This window comes from Panthera leo, chromosome D4, assembly GCF_018350215.1.
Source record: "Panthera leo isolate Ple1 chromosome D4, P.leo_Ple1_pat1.1, whole genome shotgun sequence".
Taxonomy (NCBI): domain Eukaryota; kingdom Metazoa; phylum Chordata; class Mammalia; order Carnivora; family Felidae; genus Panthera; species Panthera leo.
This window is the reverse complement of record NC_056691.1, coordinates 65,153,563-65,174,747: the sequence shown is the minus strand read 5'-3', so window position 1 is coordinate 65,174,747 and position 21,185 is coordinate 65,153,563. Positions and strand designations below refer to the sequence as shown.

Below are 21,185 nucleotides of genomic sequence, written 5' to 3'. Positions count from 1 at the left end.
TCACAGACAGAAACCCTAAGCCCTTTGCATTGCCTGAAAGTCTCTGTATATCATGACCCCAGTTTACCCCAAGAGAATTTAATCAGAGATGCTTAACTTTTAGAGCAATATTTCCAGGCTTACAAACACAATTAATGAAATTCCTGTCAGAAAAATTATTTTTATTGGGACTTCGGAAGTATCTACCTCATATTCCTCTTTTCTTCCCAGAAGTGTGTTTTTACAACTTATTTTTAATAATGCGGTGTTAAATTAATTAAACAAGGAGGTCACTGACTGCTGTGGCTCTAATGCCATGGCTGTCTATGTAAGCAAATCAAAATCAAAGCCTGTAAGTGCCTCAAGATTATGAAAGCAAACCATTAACTAAGGACAATCAATCCCAAACAGTCAACTAGGCTTAAGTTGTAGCCAATCACATTTTTTCCTTTCTTTCCCTCTCCACTTTTTCTGTGTAGTTGTTTTCCCTGGTAGGGAAAACCTCCTGGTAGGGGTGGGAGCAGGGGGGAGCATCCCTAACCACTTCAGTTTAGCACTGCCTGGTTGAAAGTGACACATGCTCAAATGAACTCTCCAAAGTTTTTAATATGCCTCAGTTTATCTTTTAACAACAGGTTTATTTTTGGTGAAACAACTTACTTTGAAAATCAATTGTTACCAAAATGGGCATTATCTCGATTAATGATTTATTACAACATCTAACGTCAGTCACAGGGATTTAGGAAGTGTCAGAAGACCTTGCTTATTCATTCATTTAAGAGTCATAAAGCACTCTCTAACTATTCTACTGTCTTAGGTGTGGAGCAAGAAAGCAACAACAAATTAGATTTCCTGCTTTTTCATAGGGCTTAATATTAGGTATAGGGGGATATAGATATCAGACAGACCCAAGATGCATGCAGAAAATTAAGAGGGTAGAAAGATACAGAATGATTATATTGTAAGGAAAGGAAGAGAAACCTTAGCCACTGTAACTGGACAAATACAATCCAAAAGGAGATTTATATAGATAGTTAACATATGAAAAATTCCCTGTGGCTTAGAGTAGGACTTAATAATTTATATGCAATATCATTACTAGGAACATGAGCTCTGTTTATCTAAATACTAATATGTTACATTTGGATGGGACCTCAGATTCTATATTGCCCGATAGGATCCCAAGTGAATTCTTTTGTGTATTGGAAAGGACTTGCAAGAGGGAAAAAGCTGGTTCAGATAACTATGCACATTTTAAGGTACTTTAAATTCTTGAGAACTCTCAAGAATGCTTAAATGTGGTTCATAGGAACAAACTACTTGCTATTAAATACTTTAGTGGATCTGATTATCTTCTTCAGCAAACAGTTCTGCTACTCTCAGCCAGCTGTCTCACCAGATAAACTATGAGGATTGCTAAAAGGCCAAGGGGGTATTTCGGAAAGTATGGTTAACTTGAGACATCTCTTTTAGGAAGATACATTAAAACCTGTACCTGAACTATTATGAAATGTCAAGCTACTTAGGTGATGAAAAAAAAAACATTCAGAAGACATCATTCCAGTTTAATCTTTTTTGAAGATTTGGGAAGGGTAGGTGAGCCAAAAGCCAACATAGTGATTATTTCATAGAAAAATGAAGTATGCCAGTAGATACTGACCATGAAAAACATTGTTGAACAGCTTTATTCTCCAGTTTTGATTTCCCGAAAATATATTCATGACGATTAGATTTCTCTCTTAAAGCAATTAGAAAGAGAATCCAGGGGCACCTGGGTGGCTCAGTCGGTTGGGCATCCAACTTTGGCTCAGATCAAGATCTTGCAGTTGATGGGTTCGAGCTCCATGTCAAGCTCTGTGCTGAGAGCTCAGAGCCTGGAACCTGGTTCGGATTCTGTGTCTCCCTCTCTCTCTGTGCCTCCCCCGCTCATGCTTTGCCTCTCTCTCTCAAAAATAAAATAAACATTAGGGGGGACCGGCAGAAGATGGTGGCGTAGGAGGACGCTGGGCTGACCTCGCGTTCTGCTGATCACTTAGATTCCACCTACACCTGCTTAAATAACCCAGAAAACCACCAGAAGACTAGCAGCACGGAGTCTCCGGAGCCAAGCGCAGACGAGAGGCCCACGGAAGAGGGTAGGGAGGGCAGGAAGGGCAGAGAGGCGGTGTGCGCTGCACGGACTGGCAGGAGGGAGCCAGGGCGGAGGGGCACCCTGCTGGCCAAGCAGAGCCCCGAGTCTGGCTTGCAAAAGTGGAGGGGCCAGACGGAGTGTGTTCCGACAGCAAGCGGGACTTAGCATCTGGGAGGTCATAAGTTAACAGCTCTGCTCAGAAAGTGGGAAGGTTGGAGGACAAAGGGAGGGAGAGTTGCTGAGCCCCGGGACGACAGAGCTCAGTTTGGCAGGGAACAAAGGCGCTCGCCAGCACCATCTCCTTCGCCCGTCCCCCCGCCAAAATCCCAAAGGGAACCAGTTCCTGCCAGGGAACTTACTCGCTCCACGCAAACACCCAACGCTGTGTTTCTGCGGATCCATCGCTCCGGCGGGTCTGACTCCCTCCTGGTGCCACAGGGCCCCTCCTGAAGTGGATCACCTAAGGAGAAGCGAGCTAAGCCTGCCCTTCCTGCCCCTGTGCACCTTGCCTACCCACCCCAGCTAATACACCAGATCCCCAGCACCACAAGCCTGGCAGTGTGCAAGTAGTCCAGACGGGCCACGCCACCCCACAGTGAATCCTGCTGCTAGGAGAGGGGAAGAGAAGGCACACACCAGTCTGTCGCCCCAGTGTTGGGCTGGGAGCAGACATCAGGTCTGACTACGGCCCCGCCAACCAACTCCAGTTATACACCACAGCACAGGGGAAGTGCCCTGCAGGTCCGCCGCACCACTCCAGGGACTATCCAAAATGACCAAACGGAAGAATTCCCCTCAAAAGAATCTCCAGGAAATAACAACAGCTAATGAACTGATCAAAAAGGATTTAAATAATATAACAGAAAGTGAATTTAGAATAATAGTCATAAAATTAATCGCTGAGCTTGAAAACAGTATAGAGGACAGCAGAGAATCTATTGCTACAGTGATTATGGGAATACGGAATAGTCAGGAGGAGCTGAAAACGCTTTAAACGAGATGCAAAATAAAATGGAAATGACCACGGCTCGAACTGAAGAGGCAGAGGAGAGAATAGGTGAACTAGAAGATAAAATTATGGAAAAAGAGGAAGCTGAGAAAAAGAGAGATAAAAAAATCCAGGAGTGTAAGGGGAAAATTAGAGAACTAACTGATGCACTAAAAAGAAATAATATATGCATAATTGGTATCCCAGAGGAGGAAGAGAGAGGGAAAGGTGCTGAAGGTGTACTTGAAGAAAGAATAGCTGAGAACTTCCCGGATCTGGGGAAGGAAAAAGGCATTGAAATCCAAGAGGCACAGAGAACTCCCTTCAGACGTAACTTGAATCGATCTTCTGCACGACATATCATCGTGAAACTGGCAAAATACAAGGATAAAGAGAAAATTCTGAAAGCAGCAAGGGATAAACGTGCCCTCACATATAAAGGGAGACCTATAAGACTCGTGACTGATCTCTCTTTTGAAACTTGGCAGGCCAGAAAGGATTGGCAGGAGATCTTCAATGTGTTGAACAGAAAAAATATGCAGCCGAGAATCCTTTATCCAGCAAGTCTGTCATTTAGAATAGAAGGAGAGATAAACGTCTTCCCAAACAAACAAAAACTGAAGGAATTCATCACCACTACACCAGCCCTACAAGAGATCCTAAGGGGGATCCTGTGAGACAAGGTACCAGAGACATCTCTACAAGCATAAAACATACAGACATCACATTGACTCTAAACCCGTATCTTTCTATAATAACACTGAATGTAAATGGACTAAATGCAGCAACCAAAAGACATAGGGTATCAGAATGGATAAAAAAACAAGACCCATCTATTTGCTGTCTACAAGAGACTCAGTTTAGACCTGAGGACACCTTCAGATTGAGAGTGAGGGGATGGAGAACTATTTATCATGCCACTGGAAGTCAAAAGAAAGCTGGAGTAGCCATACTTATATCAGACAAACTAGACTTTAAATCAAAGGCTGTGACAAGAGATGAAGAAGGGCATTATATAATAATCACAGGGTCTATCCATCAGGAAGAGCTAACAATTATCAATGTCTATGTGCCGAATACGGGAGCCCCCAAATATATAAAACAATTACTCATAAACATAAGCAACCTTATTGATAAGAATGTGGTCATTGCAGGGGACTTTAACACTCCACTTACATAAAAGGATAGATCATCTAGACACACGGTCAATAAAGAAACAAGGGCCCTGAATGATACATTGGATCAGATGGACTTGACAGATATATTTAGAACTCTGCATCCCAAAGCAACAGAATATACTTTCTTCTTGAGTGCACATGGAACATTCTCCAAGATAGATCACATACTGCGTCACAAAACAGCCCTTCATAAGTATACAAGAATTGAAATTATACCATGCATACTTTCAGATCACAATGCTATGAGGCTTGAAATCAACCACAGGAAAAAGTCTGGAAAACCTCCAAAAGCATGGAGGTTAAAGCACACCCTACTAAAGAATGAGTGGGTCAACCAGGCAATTAGAGAAGAAATTTAAAAAAATATGGAAACAAATGAAAATGAAAATACAACAATCCAAATGCTTTGGGATGCAGCGAAGGCAGTCCTGAGAGGAAAATACATTGCAATCCAGGCCTATCTCAAGAAACAAGAAAAATCCCAAATACAAAATCTAACAGCACACCTAAAGGAAATAGAAGCAGAACAGCAAATGCAGCCTAAACCCAGCAGAAGAAGAGAAATAATAAGGATCAGAGCAGAAATTAACAATATGGAATCTAAAAAAACTGTAGAGCAGATCAATGAAACCAAGAGTTGGTTTTTTGAAAAAATAAACAAAATTGACAAACCTCTAGCCAGGCTTCTCAAAAAGAAAAGGGAGACGACCCAAAGAGATAAAATCATGAATGAAAATGGAATTATTACAACCAATCCCTCAGAGATACAAACACTTACCAGGGAATACTATGAAAAATTTTATGCCAACAAATTGGACAACCTGGAAGAAATGGACATTCCTAAACACCCACACTCTTCCAAAACTCAATCAGGAGGAAATAGCTTGAACAGACACATAACCAGCCAAGAAATTGAATCGGTTATCAAAAATCTCCCAACAAATAAGAGTCCAGGACCAGATGGCTTCCCAGGGGAGTTCTACCAGATGTTTAAAGCAGAGATAATACCTATCCTTCTCAAGATATTCCAAAAAATAGAAAGGGAAGGAAAACTTCCAGACTCATTCTATGAAGCCAGTATTACTTTGATTCCTAAACCAGACAGAGACCCAGTAAAAAAAGAGAACTACAGGCCAATATCCCTGATGAATATGGATGCAAAAATTCTCAATAAGATACTAGCAAATCAAATTCAACAGCATATAAAAAGAATTATTCACCATGATCAAGTGGGATTCATTCCTGGGATGCAGGGCTGGTTCAACATTCGCACATCAATCAATGTGATACATCACATTAATAAAAGAAAAGATAAGAACCATATGATCCTGTCAATCGATGCAGAAAAGGCCTTTGACAAAATACAGCACCCTTTCTTAATAAAAACCCTTGAGAAAGTCGGGATAGAAGGAACATACTTAAACATCATAAAAGCCATTTATGAAAAGCCCACAGCTAACATCATCCTCAATGGGGAAGAACTGAGAGCTTTTTCCCTGAGCTCAGGAACACGACAGGGATGTCCACTCTCACCGCTGTTGTTTAACATAGTGTTGGAAGTTCTAGCATCAGCAATCAGACAATAAAAGGAAATCAAAGGCATCAAAATTGGCAAAGATGAAGTCAACCTTTCACTTTTTGCAGATAACATGATCTTATACATGGAAAATCCGATAGACTCCACCAAAAGTCTGCTAGAACTGAAACATGAATTCAGCAAAGTTGCAGGATACAAAATCAATGTACAGAAATCAGTTGCATTCTTATACACTAACAATGAAGCAACAGAAAGACAAATAAAGAAACTGATCCCATTCAAATTGCACCAAGAAGCATAAAGTACCTAGGAATAAATCTAACCAAAGATGTACAAGATCTGTATGCTGAAAACTATAGAAAGCTTATGAAGGACATTGAAGAAGATATAAAGAAATGGAAAAACATTCCATGCTCATGGGTTGGAAGAATAAATATTGTCAAAATGTCAATACTACCCAAAGCTATCTACACATTCAATGCAATCCCAATCAAAATTGCACCAGCATTCTTCTCAAAACTAGAACAAGCAATCCTAAAATTCATATGGAACCACAAAAGGCCCTGAATAGCGAAAGTAATTTTGAAGAAGAAGACCAAACAAAGCAGGAGGCATCACAATCCCAGACTTTAGCCTCTACTACAAAGCTGTCATCATCAAGACAGCATGGTATTGGCATAAAAACAGACACATAGACCAATGGAATAGAATAGAAACCCCAGAACTAGACCCACAAACGTATGGCCAACTCATCTTTGACAAAGCAGGAAAGAACATCCAATGGAAAAAAGACAGTCTCTTTAACAAATGGTGCTGGGAGAACTGGACAGCAACATGCAGAAGGTTGAAACTAGACCACTTTCTCACACCATTCACAAAAATAAACTCAAAATGGATAAAGGACCTGAATGTGAGACAGGAAACCATCAAAACCCTAGAGGAGAAAGCAGGAAAAGACCTCTCTGACCTCAGCCGTAGCAATCTCTTACTCAACACATCCCCAAAGGCAAGGGAATTAAAAGCAAAAATGAATTACTGGGACCTTATGAAGAGAAAAAGCTTCTGCACAGCAAAGGAAACAACCAACAAAACTAAAAGGCAACCAACGGAATGGGAAAAGATATTTGCAAATGACATATCGGACAAAGGGCTAGCATCCAAAATCTATAAAAAGCTCACCAAACTCCACACCCGAAAAACAAATAACCCAGTGAAGAAATGGGCAGAAAACATGAATAGACACTTCTCTAAAGAAGACATCCGGATGGCCAACAGGCACATGAAAAGATGCTCAACGTCACTCCTCATCAGGGAAATACAAATCAAAACCACACTCAGATATCACCTCACGCCAGTCAGAGTGGCCAAAATGAACAAATCAGGAGACTATAGATGCTGGAGAGGATGTGGAGAAACGGGAACCCTCTTGCACTGTTGGTGGGAATGCAAATTGGTTCAGCCACTCTGGAAAGCAGTGTGGAGGTTCCTCAGAAAATTAAAAATAGACCTACCTTATGACCCAGCAATAGCACTGCTAGGAATTTACCCAAGGGATACAGGAGTACTGATGCATAGGGGCACTTGTACCCCAACGTTTATAGCAGCACTCTCAACAATAGCCAAATTATGGAAAGAGCCTAAATGTCCATCAACTGATGAATGGATAAAGAAATTGTGGTTTATATACACAATGGAGTACTACATGGCAATGAGAAAGAATGAAATATGGTCCTTTGTAGCAACGTGGATGGAACTGGAGAGTGTGATGCTAAGTGAAATAAGCCATACAGAGAAAGACAGAAACCATATGGTTTTACTCTTATGTGGATCCTGAGAAACTTAACAGAAACTCATGGGGGAGGGGAAGGAAAAAAAAAAAAGAGGTTAGAGTGGGAGAGAGCCAAAGCATAAGAGACTGTTAAAAACTGAGAACAAACTGAGGGTTGATGGGGGGTGGGAGGGAGGGGGGGTGGGTGATGGGTATTGAGGAGGGCACCTTTTGGGATGAGCACTCGGTGCTGTATGGAAACCAGTTTGACAATAAATTTCATTAAAATAAATAAAATAAATAAAATAAACATTAAAAAAAAAAGAGAATCTGGCAAGACAAAATCCTCAACATTTGGTAAAAGAGAGCCAGAAAGAGGCATGACTTTGGAAATTTGGTCTGTAATAAATTTACCTCAGTAGTTCTATCAGGAAAAATTGTAAAATGATAGTACCCTAAAAAAGTTCACAATTAGAAATACCAAATACTGGCAGTGTTTAAATGTTTTAAGATGGCAACTCTTAAGATGGAGTTATTTTTGGGGGCGACTGGGTGGCTCAACTTGGGGGCTCAGAAACTGGTGGCTCAATTTTTTGGGGGCGACTGGTTGATTAAGCGTCCGACCTTTGGTTTCAGGGTCATGGTTTCATGTGGGGCCTGCTTGAGATTCTCTCTCTCTCTCTCTCTCTCTCTCTCTCTCTCTCTCTTTCCCCATCCCCTGCTCGCACTCTCTGTCTTCTCAAGATAAATAAATAAACTTAAAAAAAAAGATGGAATTATTTTTAATGGCTTTGGACAGGAAACTAGCTATATGGCAAAAACCTGTACTTAAATCTTTTCTCTATATTTACCATGTCTATATATCCTGGTAAGTTATTTTCTTTATCACTTTTTTCTATCTTTCTCTGTCTGTCTGTCTGTCTCTATATATGTATGTATCATACATATGTATACATATGTACATATAAATAAATACTTATGTTTATATGTACATACTTATGTATATGTATATACTTACATATTTATTAGCTAAGGTATACACTGAAAGTTACTATATGTTATCTTATTTCATCTCTATGGCAATGAGCCAATGACATAGATAGTATCAATATTCATATTTTTCAGACCAGGAAACTGATGATTACAGTTGCTATGAATCTTCCCTTAGGTCATGCACTAACAAATAGAAATTGAAATTAAGTCTGTCTGAGACTAAAACTTGAGCCTCTAACCCCTGTGTACTACAGACTCAGTAGGTCATTATAACATTAAATGGAATTATATATGGGACAATGCCTAACATAATTTAAGCACCCAATATATATGTAGCAGTTATGAATCTTGGTATGGATCCTCAGCTTTGCAAGAAAAATAGCATTTATTTCCTTTCAAAGAAAATAATTAGCATTTTAACCCTCATCCTGTCTTGCCAGCCAAAATTTCAGTCTAATTCATTAATTGGATTCAACCTTCTGGTGTTGTACTAAGGTCTCTGCATCCTATGCTGTGCCAAGGAATTGGAATAAGCCTCTCTTTTTTTTTTTTTTTTTTTTTTGGATTTGGTCCATATCTATTACTGCTGAGAAGATCCTTGTTCCTCCTATCACTCCTCCTTGCAATCCAGTAGTTCTGATATGTCTGAGGCATGGAAATCTTTGATGAGACTGTGAGTATTCTACTGCCATTGTTCATTCATTTAATATTTATTAAGCGTCCTTTGAGTATCAAGCACCATCCTTGATGTTGAGGAAAAAGCAGCAATAAAACCAATAGATTTTCTATTCCCTGACTGAAGTCCAGCCTCACTTGGTATGTCATGTAATCATATACCGTGTAGAGTCTTGCCATCTCTTAATGGGATGCTACCAAGTGGCATACAGGTTCCAGCCAGAGGCAAATCTACCATGAAGCTAAAGAAGCTTGGACTTAGAGATCCTCATTTTCACAGCCCTTCCAATTCTAAGATGGGCCTTAAGAATGTTTATACAAGGTTTGGGTGCCTGGGTGGGTCAGTTGGTTGAGTGTCCATCTGACTCTTGATTTTGGCTCAGGTCATGATCTCACAGTTTATAAGCTCGAGCCCTGAGTCAGGCTCTGCACTGATAGCTTGAAGCCTGTTTGGGATTCATTCTCTCTCTCTCTCTCTCTCTCTCTCTCTCTCTCTCTGTCTCTCTGCCCCTTCCCCACTCACATGCACACACATGTGCCCATGCACGCTCTCTCTCTTTAAAATAAATAAACTATGTTTATACAAGGTGGTTTCTGTTTTCGTTGGTTTGTTTTAAAAACTAAAGATACTTTAGCTGCAAACAGATGGTTGTCTGACTTCTCTGTATTTTTATGGTCTGGGAAATTAAGATCACTATTAACATTGTTAGATGTGCTAATATTATGGTGGTTATATGAAAAATTTGTTCTTATTTATTAAAGTTGTGTACTAAGTATTTATAGGCAAAAGGACACAAAGTACAGAATATTCCTCCCAAAAGGTAAAAAGAGGATACAATAAAAAAGAAAAACTAACATAATATTTGTAATTGTTGAAGCTGAGTGATGGATACACAGGGGTTCCTTATATTGTTTCCTTCATTTTTGTATATATACATTGCCAAAGTAAAGAGTTAAAAATGCCAGAACCCAGGATAAATCTGGATATGATATGATTTTTTATGTGTTTTTCATTTAACTTAGTAGGTCATTTTATGTGTAGTTTCTAGTTTTTTTTATTCATTTTTTTCCCTCAGAAGTTCTTAGACTGTATCTTGGTTTTGCTCTTGCTATTAATCTTTTCAAGAGTAGTGCACTTAATTCATAGGTTGGATCTGTGATTCTGTTCGAAGTGTTTATCGCATTGTCATATATTTATCTCTATGTCTTTTTTTATTTTAATTTTTTACATTTATTTATTTTTGAGAAACAGTGAGACAAAGCGTGAGTGGGGGAGGGGCAGAGAGAGAAGGAGACACAATCTGAAGCAGGCTCCAGGCTCTGAGCAAGCGGTGAGCACACAGCCTCATGCGGGGCTCGAACCCACAAACTGTGAGATCATGACCTGAGCCAAAGTCGGATGCTCAACTGACTGAGTCACCCAGAAGTCCCAATCTCTATGTCTTTTTACCTTGCATTCTTAGAGTTTTTCAAGTTTATTTGCCATATTATTGATTTTATTTTCTGCAGGCCAGGTCTATTACTTACTGCACCCCATTGCAGAATGAAATTTTAATTTAATGAGTTTGTTTTGTTTCTTAGTCTATAATTCTCTCTATTGACTCTTACCATATAGCTCTCTGTTCTTCTTTCATAAGGCAATATGTTAAGTTTTATTTATTATCTTCTGGCAATTTTTTTTAAGCTTCATTTATTTATTTTGAGAAAGAGACAGAACACAAGCAGGGGAGGGGCAGAGAAACAGGAAGAGAGAGAATCCCAAGCAGGCTCCACACTGTCAGTGCAGAGCCAGACGCAGGGCTCAAACTCACAAACCACGAGATTATGACCTGAGCTGAAATCAAGAGTCACGTGCTCAACCGACTAAGTCACCCAAGAGCCGCTGGCAACTTTTCAAATAAACCAGGTAACTTATTGTCTCTTTATTTTAGAAGCTGAAAGAGATGTGTATGAAATGGTCTTTTTCCTTATGCTGCAGTATTTCTTCAGAGACTTCATGGGTGCACTGGTACATTGATCTCTAAGAGAAGGAAATATTTCCCAAATATTTAGCTTTTCCCGCTATTATGAGGATACCTTGAAATATCTCTGGCAACACTATCTATGGTATGTCACTTTGGAAAATGTTGGCTAAACATTTTTGAAACTTTTCTTTTCTGTCTATAATCAGTAGGAAGAGGGTAAATTCATACCTTGCGTCTTGTATATGTCTTCACCATTACTCAGTTCAGTAAAATATTACTTTATATCTGTGAAGGACCAAGCCCTGTGTGGCTCTGGAGATACAAAGGCTAATACTTCTTCCCAAAGAGGACTCTGGGATAATAAACACATAAATGTAGGTGTTCTGGTGACAGAAAGGAAGGTGTATATAACTCTCACTAATAGCAATGAACTAAAAGCTACCAAAAAATCCATTAACAGAAAGAAGCCTTCCAGGAGTAGTAGCTCAATTACTAAGTGGTTTGTTTTTAAAAATAAAGGCCATGTGTTTTCTTTATAAGCTAAGGTTTTTGTTTTGTTTTGTTTTTGTTTCTGTTTTTTGGTGTTGGTTTTGGTATTTGGGATAATCCTGAGGAAAAAGAAAACTAATCTTATTTTGCCAAAATGTTTCAAAACCTTTTAATATGTATTAAAGTGAATGGTTTCTGAATTTAGAAAAAAAGAGATTATTCTGGTTCAATACTAAACCTCTTTAAGATTTACTGAGAGGGTGTTTAATATTAGAACAACTGTTTTGGTTCATTAAATTTTTTTAAGAGGTTCTAAACTCTAATCAGTGAGAATCCACTCAAGCTTCTAACTGCAAAAGCAGGCTCTTTTTAAGTAACCTGACAACTTTAAAATCTTACCGTTTTAAAACTCTTCTTCACACAATTTGTCATAGGCACCCCAGAAGTTCTGGATTTTGCTAATGAGATAATGCTTATAAATAGAAGGCTATAAACTCTATAGGGTATAAAGACTAATACAAATGAGTTTTCTAAGTCTAAATTTGGTTTATAGTTAAGATTTTAGGGATTATTTTATAATGTTTATAATGTAAAATAACATTATTTTATAATGTTATTTTATAATGTTAAAAAAGGCTAGTATTTGTTGTAACCTTTATGGTTTAGTGTTTTCTACTGTTCTATTTCATAATCATTCCTCTGCTAGTACCTCCAACAATGATGAGAAAATCCCACATCATGTTAATATCCCTAATATATAATGAGATATGACATACCTGCAAGGAAATGTGGAGTGGTCTTCTAGAAAAATGGATAAAGGAAATAGAAAGTACACAAACATACAACACAAATTGTTGATATGTGCGTAAAACACAGAGAAACCAAGGGTCAACAACAGCAATAACAACAAAACATCTATACAAAACAATAAGAATGGAAGAAAGCATCGAATTGGGAAATCATTTTAAAAATAACAGTCATCTTTTTGGTGAGAGAAAATACGAATTCAGGTACTCTGCTACTGAATTTGAAAACTGGCAGGTTTTCTGGAAGAGAGAGATAAAAAGTATGGAAAAAACCTTCAAAAGCATTTATCTTTTCTGAGTCATTAGTGCTTCTCTGGGAATTCATTCTCAGGAAAATCTACCCATGGTGCTTGAGCATAATATCTTTGTATGACCCTTATTACAATTTGGCTTTATGTCACTCAGTATTCCCATATTACAGGTGAGAAAGACAAAACCCAGGGAGGATGACACACAAAAATTCCCACAATGAGTCAGTGACAAGCCTGGATCAGATCTTTTAGATTTCAACTTCGTAATTATTGCTCAGGCTGAAAATATTTAATTCAATACTTTTTTTGGTACCTTTTCCATGCTACATTCAATGTTTGCTTCTGGATGTATAACATAATGTCTGTTGAGCATTACCTAAGCACTAACTTCTTCATCTGTGGATCACCTCATCTTATTCTTGGAACAAACCTTTGGTGTCCTGGGTTTTTCAACGAGGAAGCTGAGTAACTCTCCAAAACATCGAATAGCTGAATGAACAAACCCACCTGAACAATCTTACTCCAGAGTTCTCTCTCTTAACTATTACATTGATCTCTCTCCCCAAGACATAGCACTCATAGATCCTGTTCTCAAAGAACTCACAGGGTACTTGTAGGGAGACAGATCTGTTATGGTTTAGAACACATGACAAAAATACTATGGGAACAGAAGAGGAGGCTAACGTAACTATGCTTTTGGTCCTCATGGTGCTGATAGATGGTGGGTAATTGGGTCCTTAATACTATTGTCTTTTTAAGACCAATTTGTATTTGCAATTTCAGATAATCAAATCCACTGTCTGAGAAGACTGTAACAAGAGATATATATATTTTTTTACTCTTTGATTAATTAAAAATTCTACGCATCTTTAATCCCTCTATAACAAAGAAAGCAAAAGCATAAAAATTCATAGAAAAATAGTGACATTAAATGCATTAAAACATTAACAGGGTCTCTTTCTACTGCCACCAACAAAAGGATTGTTTCATTCTCTTTTTCATGTCTCTCTATAGTTGCTTTGCTTTTATAATCAGACAAATACATATTAGTTTGTTTTTAATTCACATAATGATATGATGATCAGTGTCAAAAACTTAATTGGCAACCTCTTGGTGGTTGTCACATCGTCTAGCGGGTATTTTATACAGTTGTTTAAAGGCAGAGGGCAGGAAGGCACCATGTGAACTTTCAGTGATTTTTCCAAATTCCAGCCTAGCTTCCAGCCTCATGCATTGGGTAAATGTGGGTGCTCTCATACTGGTCTTTTTGGGAAGGCTTAATCAAAACTTAAGGGTCTGGTAGGGGTGCCTGGGTGGCTCAGTTGGTTAAGCAGCCAACTTCGGCTCAGGTCATGATCTCGTAGTTTGTGGGTTAAAGCCCTGTGTTGGGTTCTGTGCTGAAAATTCAGAACCTGGAGGCTGCTTTGGATTCTCTGTCTCCGTCTCTCTCTCTCTCAGCCCCTCCCCTGCCTGTACTTTGTGACTCCCTCTTTCTCAAAAATAAATAAAAATTAAAAAAAAATTTTTTTAAAGAGTCCAGTGGCGGGACTGGTCACAGAAACAGGATGGTAGCCATGAAGCTAAAGTGTTGGTTGTCACACCAAATGAAAAAATACATACAATTGCATTTGAAAACATAATTATTATATAAATAAGAGATATATTTTCAAGCTTTTAAAGTATGAAAAGGAGTCTTATTAGCAGAAAAATCACCAAAGAAATAATGCTATCTAGAAGTGTTCCTGGTACTGATTCCAGCCACAGTATAACCACTGTTAGCCAGTCATTCACAGATGCTCTCTTGAAGGTAAATTTTGAGTGGAGTAATTTTCAAGCTCTAACACAAAGAGCAAACATCGGCTGAGTGTCCTTTACACCAAGTGCTTAAGGGAAGGACTCATTTGAGCCTCACAACAAATTTTGGTTTCATCACCACAAATGTGGGGTCAGAGGCTTAGATGGGGTAAGTAACTTGTTCAGGGCCACATTTTTGTGAGCTGTAAAGCCAGGAATTAAACCCAAGCAGCAGCTGAGCCCTTTGTCATTACCAAATGATCTAGGGCACTGAAGAAATAAAATATTAAATACTGGGAATTTGATAATCACTGTCCCATGTTTTCTGCTTCTACTCCCATCCACCTAGCCTGTAACAACTCCTCCAATAGCCTGCATAACATATTTTTAAGATGCTAATTAATATACGTTTTCATTTAAATATTACGGGGTAACTTGGCAGAATTAAGCATATCCTGCAGTCCTAAAGTTAGAATTAAGATTTTCTGGTGTGGATAAAAGAGGTAAGTGAGCAAACAGTATATATTCCTTTATCCCCTTTCTATTATACAGTGTTTTAAATAGGCATATGTGATTTTGCAGTTTTTTTCAAATATTCCCCCAAATACAGTAGTTCACAAGTTCTGTACCTCTCTATTCATCCACTTCCAACTCAGAAAATTTGATAATTCCCCCTGTGTATTGTCCCTTAAGTCCAAATGTGTCTACTATAATTTTAAAGAAAATAATGCTGCACTATTACCTCCATAGTGTCCCCTACTCTAGGAGCAGAGTGGATTGAAGAGAACAAAGCCCATTTTATAATTCTGGTCATCCCACTAATTATTAATATGAATATGTCATTAAGGCACAGGGTCAAGACAAGAATCTTTATCCCATCTTTGGTAGGTGGAAGATTTATGGAACAGTATAAATGTGGAAGAATCCCCTAGAAGTCATAGGTGTCCCTACTGGGGGGATGGAAGACTACTTTTAAGAAATAACTGGTGGAAAGTTAAAAAGAGGAATTCAGAGAGAAAATGATGAGCAACATGGAACAGTGGAAATACTGGAGAATTTGTAGTTCAAAGACCAGATTAAAGGTCTATCTCTGTCTTATATAAGCTGTATTACCTTGGGAAGTTAAATAAAAGTTGGTTTTCTCACCTAACCCCATAGGGGTATTTTGAAGATTAAATGAGTTTATGCAGAATGCTTGTACACGCTAGAACGCAGTAGGCAGCAAATATATAATAGTTTTCATAGCCACTCTTAGATTACTAATGTTGGGATAATGCTATTTACCACACAGGGTGATCATGAGAGTTAAAGGAGTTTCTAGGCAGATGGGAGTTCACCTTTCTATACCACTCAAGCTCCTGGATGGATCTCTTTGTTCTTGGTTAAGCTTTCGTAAAAACATGATAAAACCCCATTGCAGAATTTATGCATCCCCACAAGGCATTCTATCTAGCCACTCCAATGCATTTTCCATCTTTTGTAATAAACAAGTTTTATTTTTATAATCTGACCCAAAGAATAATAATAAATGTTGCTTTGAGGCATAAAGAAATCATAGTTCTTGGGAAATTTGGCCACAAGGGGGAAGTAGAAGAATTTGTTCAGGAAATTTAGCAGTGTTTTTCTTTGTTTAATTCCTCCTCCTTTCCCCCCTTCACTTCCTCAGTTCTGTTTGGCATCTTGTACTTATCTTGCAAGCTTCCTGATTCTAAAAATATCCTCACAGGCTCTATACTTGGAAAGTTTATCAAAGTCAACCACCTTTTGATATCAGAGTGATGTCTGCAGGATGAGGTAAATGGTGCCTTGCTGGCAATAATGCCTTCGATTCCTGGTCTGTCCTTATGGATTGTAAAGCAATAATTGCTCACTGCAGCACTGTCCCCATGCAGTTAATCACTGAGAGGAATTATCTGTGGTCACAGTATAGATGGCTGTGTAAGAGTCAGTACAACAACACCTACATGGGAAGAGGTGCTTTTCAGGTCCTACTTTCTTGGTGAATTACTCATTTAGATTGCCGGCTTTTAGCTTATAGGATTTTTCTGGAATCTACCTGTTTTGTTGCTCTTTCTTTCCAGTAACTAGAGACTCTTTTAAAAAGAAAAAAAAAAGTACTCCCTTTGTCTGTACTTGATTAAAATCCAAGCTTTAGGCTACACAGATTTAATCAATTGTTTCCAAGGTTACTTATTTTGTTTAATAAGCATGTGTTGTGGGCCATGTATATCATACAGTCCTCTAAGCACTGGTTATGGCATCAAATAAGGCAAGGACTCTGCTCCTAAGGAGAAGAATGTGACAGGTTTTTTTTTTTCTTCCTGCTAACATTCAAGTTGTATGGATATCTTGATATTCTAAAACCTTCTGGGTTCTCATTTCCTACAGAACTGAGTCCAAATATCATGAAATATAAGGCTGTATAGCTTAGCTTCCTTGAAGGAAGATAGTGCACCCATTTACAAGTTTACAAAGGCAGCCATTTACAAATGTGTCGGGGGGAGGGTAAAGAGAAATTCCCAACTGATGGCAAACCTTAGCCTCTATCCCTGAACTAGGTGAGAGCTGCAGCCTCAGGAGAGGGTCACTCATAGAAGATGAACACTTTGGAAGTTAAATAGCTGGGATTCAGCCTGGCAAGTAGGGAGCTAAGAAAACAAATGTCTCAATATATGCTTCATAACCTCCCATCTGGTGCATCCACTAGCAGAACCCAAAAGGAAGTCAGATTGGTAAGGGAACATGGCAAATATAGTCTCCAAAGTTTGGCCTCTTGGAACCCAGAGCAGGATAGATTAGGAAGGAAAATGCATCAAGAAGGGAGGAAAAAATATCTAGCACAAAGGCCACTCCTGATCTACCCCAACTTAACTTGCCATTTATTATGATTCTATCCCTCTATTTCTGTCCACATTTGCTACTACTCCAATTCCTATAAATTTAGACAATTTTGGAACTAACAATTCTCTTTACTAGTAACAATTAAAAATTAAATTAATAAATATTTTTGGAGTGTACACGATGTACCAGACATATTTCTAGCATATAGAAAGGTCTCGAGTCTTCAAGAGCTTATGTTTGAGTGACATCATCATCAAGAGGGTACAGTACAGTGTGTGATTAGAGAAAGACACATCAGGGTAACTAATGTAATTAGGGGAATTCAGAGATATTTTCCAAATATAATAATGGCTAAGCTTATTTGTGGAAGATAACAAAAGAAAAAAGAGACTTGAAAAGTATGTTCCAGACAGAAACAAAGGTGTGAACAAAAAACCTGGACATAAGAGCAAACACAGTCTTTTTTTGTGGAACTGCAGACAGGTCATACTGGTAGTGTGCTGAAGGGATAGATGAGGTATGAAAGGTGAGCAGAGGCAGAACACAAAGCAAGCCCTTGAAGATGTGTTAGAGAGTCAGGGACTTTGGGTAATTGGGAGGCACTGAATAGATTCTGCTTTCTGTACAAATCTGCCATGAACTGTTTGAGAGTGTTTCCTAAGAAAGGACTCTCTTGGAGGGAAAACCAAAATTTCTCCAATATGTCCATGTTCTCAAGTCCTTTGGTCTATCCTCACTCCCTGTGTGGTTCCATTAACAGTTTATCAGGACTAAAGCAACTAGGGTTAAAAATGGTCCAAATGCTGCATTGGTGCTTTTTTGCCATTACCAGTGGGTCACCTCTAATTCAGCATTACTGGGCTTTAAGCGCTGTGACAAGAAAGGCCTCCTTGGTATATGCCACTGCCTAGGGCAGCAGGTATCAGAGCATCACATGTGGCAGTAAAGTCTCCATTGTCTGTACCCACCACCCCCTACTGCCCTTCTCCTGCCCCAGAGCTGGAATCAGACTGCCTACATTTCAACTGGGGCTCTGACTTAAATTAGTTTTATAACATCACTTCTAATTTCTCTAAAGCTCACTTTCCTCATCTGTGAAATCTTGAGAATTTTAACTTTTGTATTGAAAATTCAGTGAGACAATTAAAAAATAAAAAAATTGTATAACTTGTAAGTACACTGCTGCCTGAGGCTCCTGTGGTCTGGCTTACAGGCAGGAGCCTCTGGTTCTTAGTACAAGGATAGAAAGAACCTCCGTGGACTGATGTCCAGAGTGGTGGGATGAGGCTGGGAGGTTGGCAGGGGAGGGAGGTAGGGCAACTTCAGGTACTGATTAGGTGGTAGGGTAAAACCCCAGGAGACCAGCACTGGATTAAGTCTGGTTGCATTATATGATGATTCCACTCCCAGACAAATACCACAACTCACTGTTTTTTAGTATTTTAGCAGATGAGACTGTCCTTGGGGAGCAGGAAGCCAGGGTAGTCTGTGGTTTCCAGGTGATAGGAGAAGAGAATCTATGTGGCTTGTTTCCCTGACACATGGATATTGACCAACATCTTGAAGTCCATGCTTCTGTTTCTTCCTTTCTTTTTTTTTTTTTTAAGTTTATTTATTTTTGAGACACAGAGAGAGAGAGAGAGAGAAGGCAGGAGGGGCAGAGAGAAAGGAAGACAGAATCTCAAGCAGGTTATGCAATGTAAGCACAAGAGCCCAATGTGGGGCTTGAACTCACGGAACTGTGAGATCATGACCTGAGCAGAAATCAAGAGTGTGGATGGTTAACCGAATGAGCCACCCAGGCGCCCCCATGCTTCTGTTTCTGCAGACAAAAGCTGAGTAACTCACAACCCGTCCTGAGACTCTCAGGAGGTCTGAGCACAGATCCTTGCTTTCCTCTTTCGTGCTAAAGCTAAAAACGTGGACAGCTAGGTTCAGCACCAAGATTAAATGACATTTAGCATGCATTATAGACCCCACACTGATCTTGAATATTTTATACCTGGTCCCAAAGACAGTTTGGGATGCCAGCATCTCAGGAGAAAGTCTGATTACTTTTCTGAATTGGAAGCAAGAGGATTAATATCATCACTTGAGAACTGGGGTTGAGGCTGGGGGAGGGGTGGCAAAAGCAGATAAATGGTAGGCTAAGAGGAGTAAGGCAACAGCGGCCCTAGGATCCAGAGGACTGGGGAGCCATGGACACATAGGCAGGTCAAACAAGCACACAGGAAAGTGGTCTGGGTGAAAGCCAGACTGAAATGCTCTTTCACTTCCACATACCTTTCATAAGCTCTCTGGGAATTGATGACCATGCAAGCTGACACTTTTCATGTGACTAGAGTCAGGATCCCTGCTTGAATCTTGGTCCTGTGTGGGTGAGCAAGTAATTTAACTTCTTTAACACTCATTTTCCTGACCTGTAAATATAATCATATTTAGGACTCAGCTACCTATAAAGGTTTTATGAAGTTCAGATGGTATTTATCTAATAACTTTTATGAATATATGCTATAACAATCTAGGACATGTATGTGGAAACTATATATACATCAAATATATGCTTGCCAATTTTAATTTTTAAAGATGATTTATTAACTGAAAAGTGTTATAAAATTATAATCTTGCTTTTGTCTTTTTTTTCCTATTTAAAAAAATTGTGTATTCCACCAAATGTTTACTTTTATCATAATAATTTCAAATAAGGTATCCTAAATTTTCATTCTTCATTTTGTGGTTTCATGATTGCATAGATTTGGTCTCTTTGTAATGTATTCTGTAAGTGTTGAATTTCCCTTCCCTGTGTTAAAATCCAAACAGAAGGGGAAATGAGGCAGTAAAGCTCAGGTACATGTGAATCACAACAATTTTCTTAAATTCTGGCTGTACAGAATATAGTTTTCATTTCTGATTAATCCTGACAGTCTTCTTCAACTGCCAGTGCATAAACTTGAAATCGTATTCTACAGATATTCCAGACGCATGTTTATGCTCCTTCATTCTTTCATTTGTTCACTTGATAGATATCTACTTACTTTACCCCTTATGAGCTTGGCACTGAGCTGGTTGCTGGAAATACAAGAATCAGACATAGTTTCTGGACACAAAGAGCCTATGTTCTAGTGGGGGAGATACTGATGAGGAAGAAGGAAGTTGTGATACAGAATGATATCAGAAATGGAAACTCAGGACAATTCGGGAGCATAATTTCTCACTCTCATTAACATTTTGGTTTTCCTTTTTTTTTTTTTTTTTTTTGGAGAGCAGAACCCTAACAGTTGGACTGCAATTGAAAATTTCTTAAGAATGCCATAATCTGCTTGACATAGAAAGAAATGCCTTATATGTACAAGGTACTATGTATATAGACATATAAAAATCTTTAACATCAGAAGTCAAGACAGAATTGACAATTTGTTTCAGACATTGTACTACCAACATATTTTTCTTGAGTCATAATTTGGGGCTTTTGTTTGTTTATTCCTTATTTGTGTGAAATGTCTTTCTGTCCCCCCTCTCCTCAAGGAATATCTTTGGGGTTCTCATTTTTGAGTCATTTAGAGAAAACAATCACAATTTACTTTTCAGGATGACTTCAGAGAAGACAAAAGAAGTAGTATTAACTACTGAGACAAAACAGTGTCCTTGGCATTCCTTGTAAAGTGCCTTATAATAACTAATTTGTATATCTAATACCTTTCTTATATATACCATTAGCTCAGTGACACTTTAGATATTTCATTCATTAATTTTTTCCTGTTTCATTTATTCATTCATCAAAATTTATTGGC

General features: G+C 38.6%; 1 long non-coding RNA gene across 1 annotated transcript in view; it reads right to left on the bottom strand.

Moving 5' to 3' along the window:
• Positions 1-19,805, bottom strand: part of LOC122205033 — a 92,703-nt gene extending 72,898 nt beyond the window's left edge. The window contains exon 1 of the long non-coding RNA XR_006195880.1: positions 19,678-19,805. This is a non-coding gene — a long non-coding RNA (uncharacterized LOC122205033). The remainder of the gene's footprint in view (positions 1-19,677) is intronic.
• Between the last annotated feature and the right edge of the window lie 1,380 nt (positions 19,806-21,185).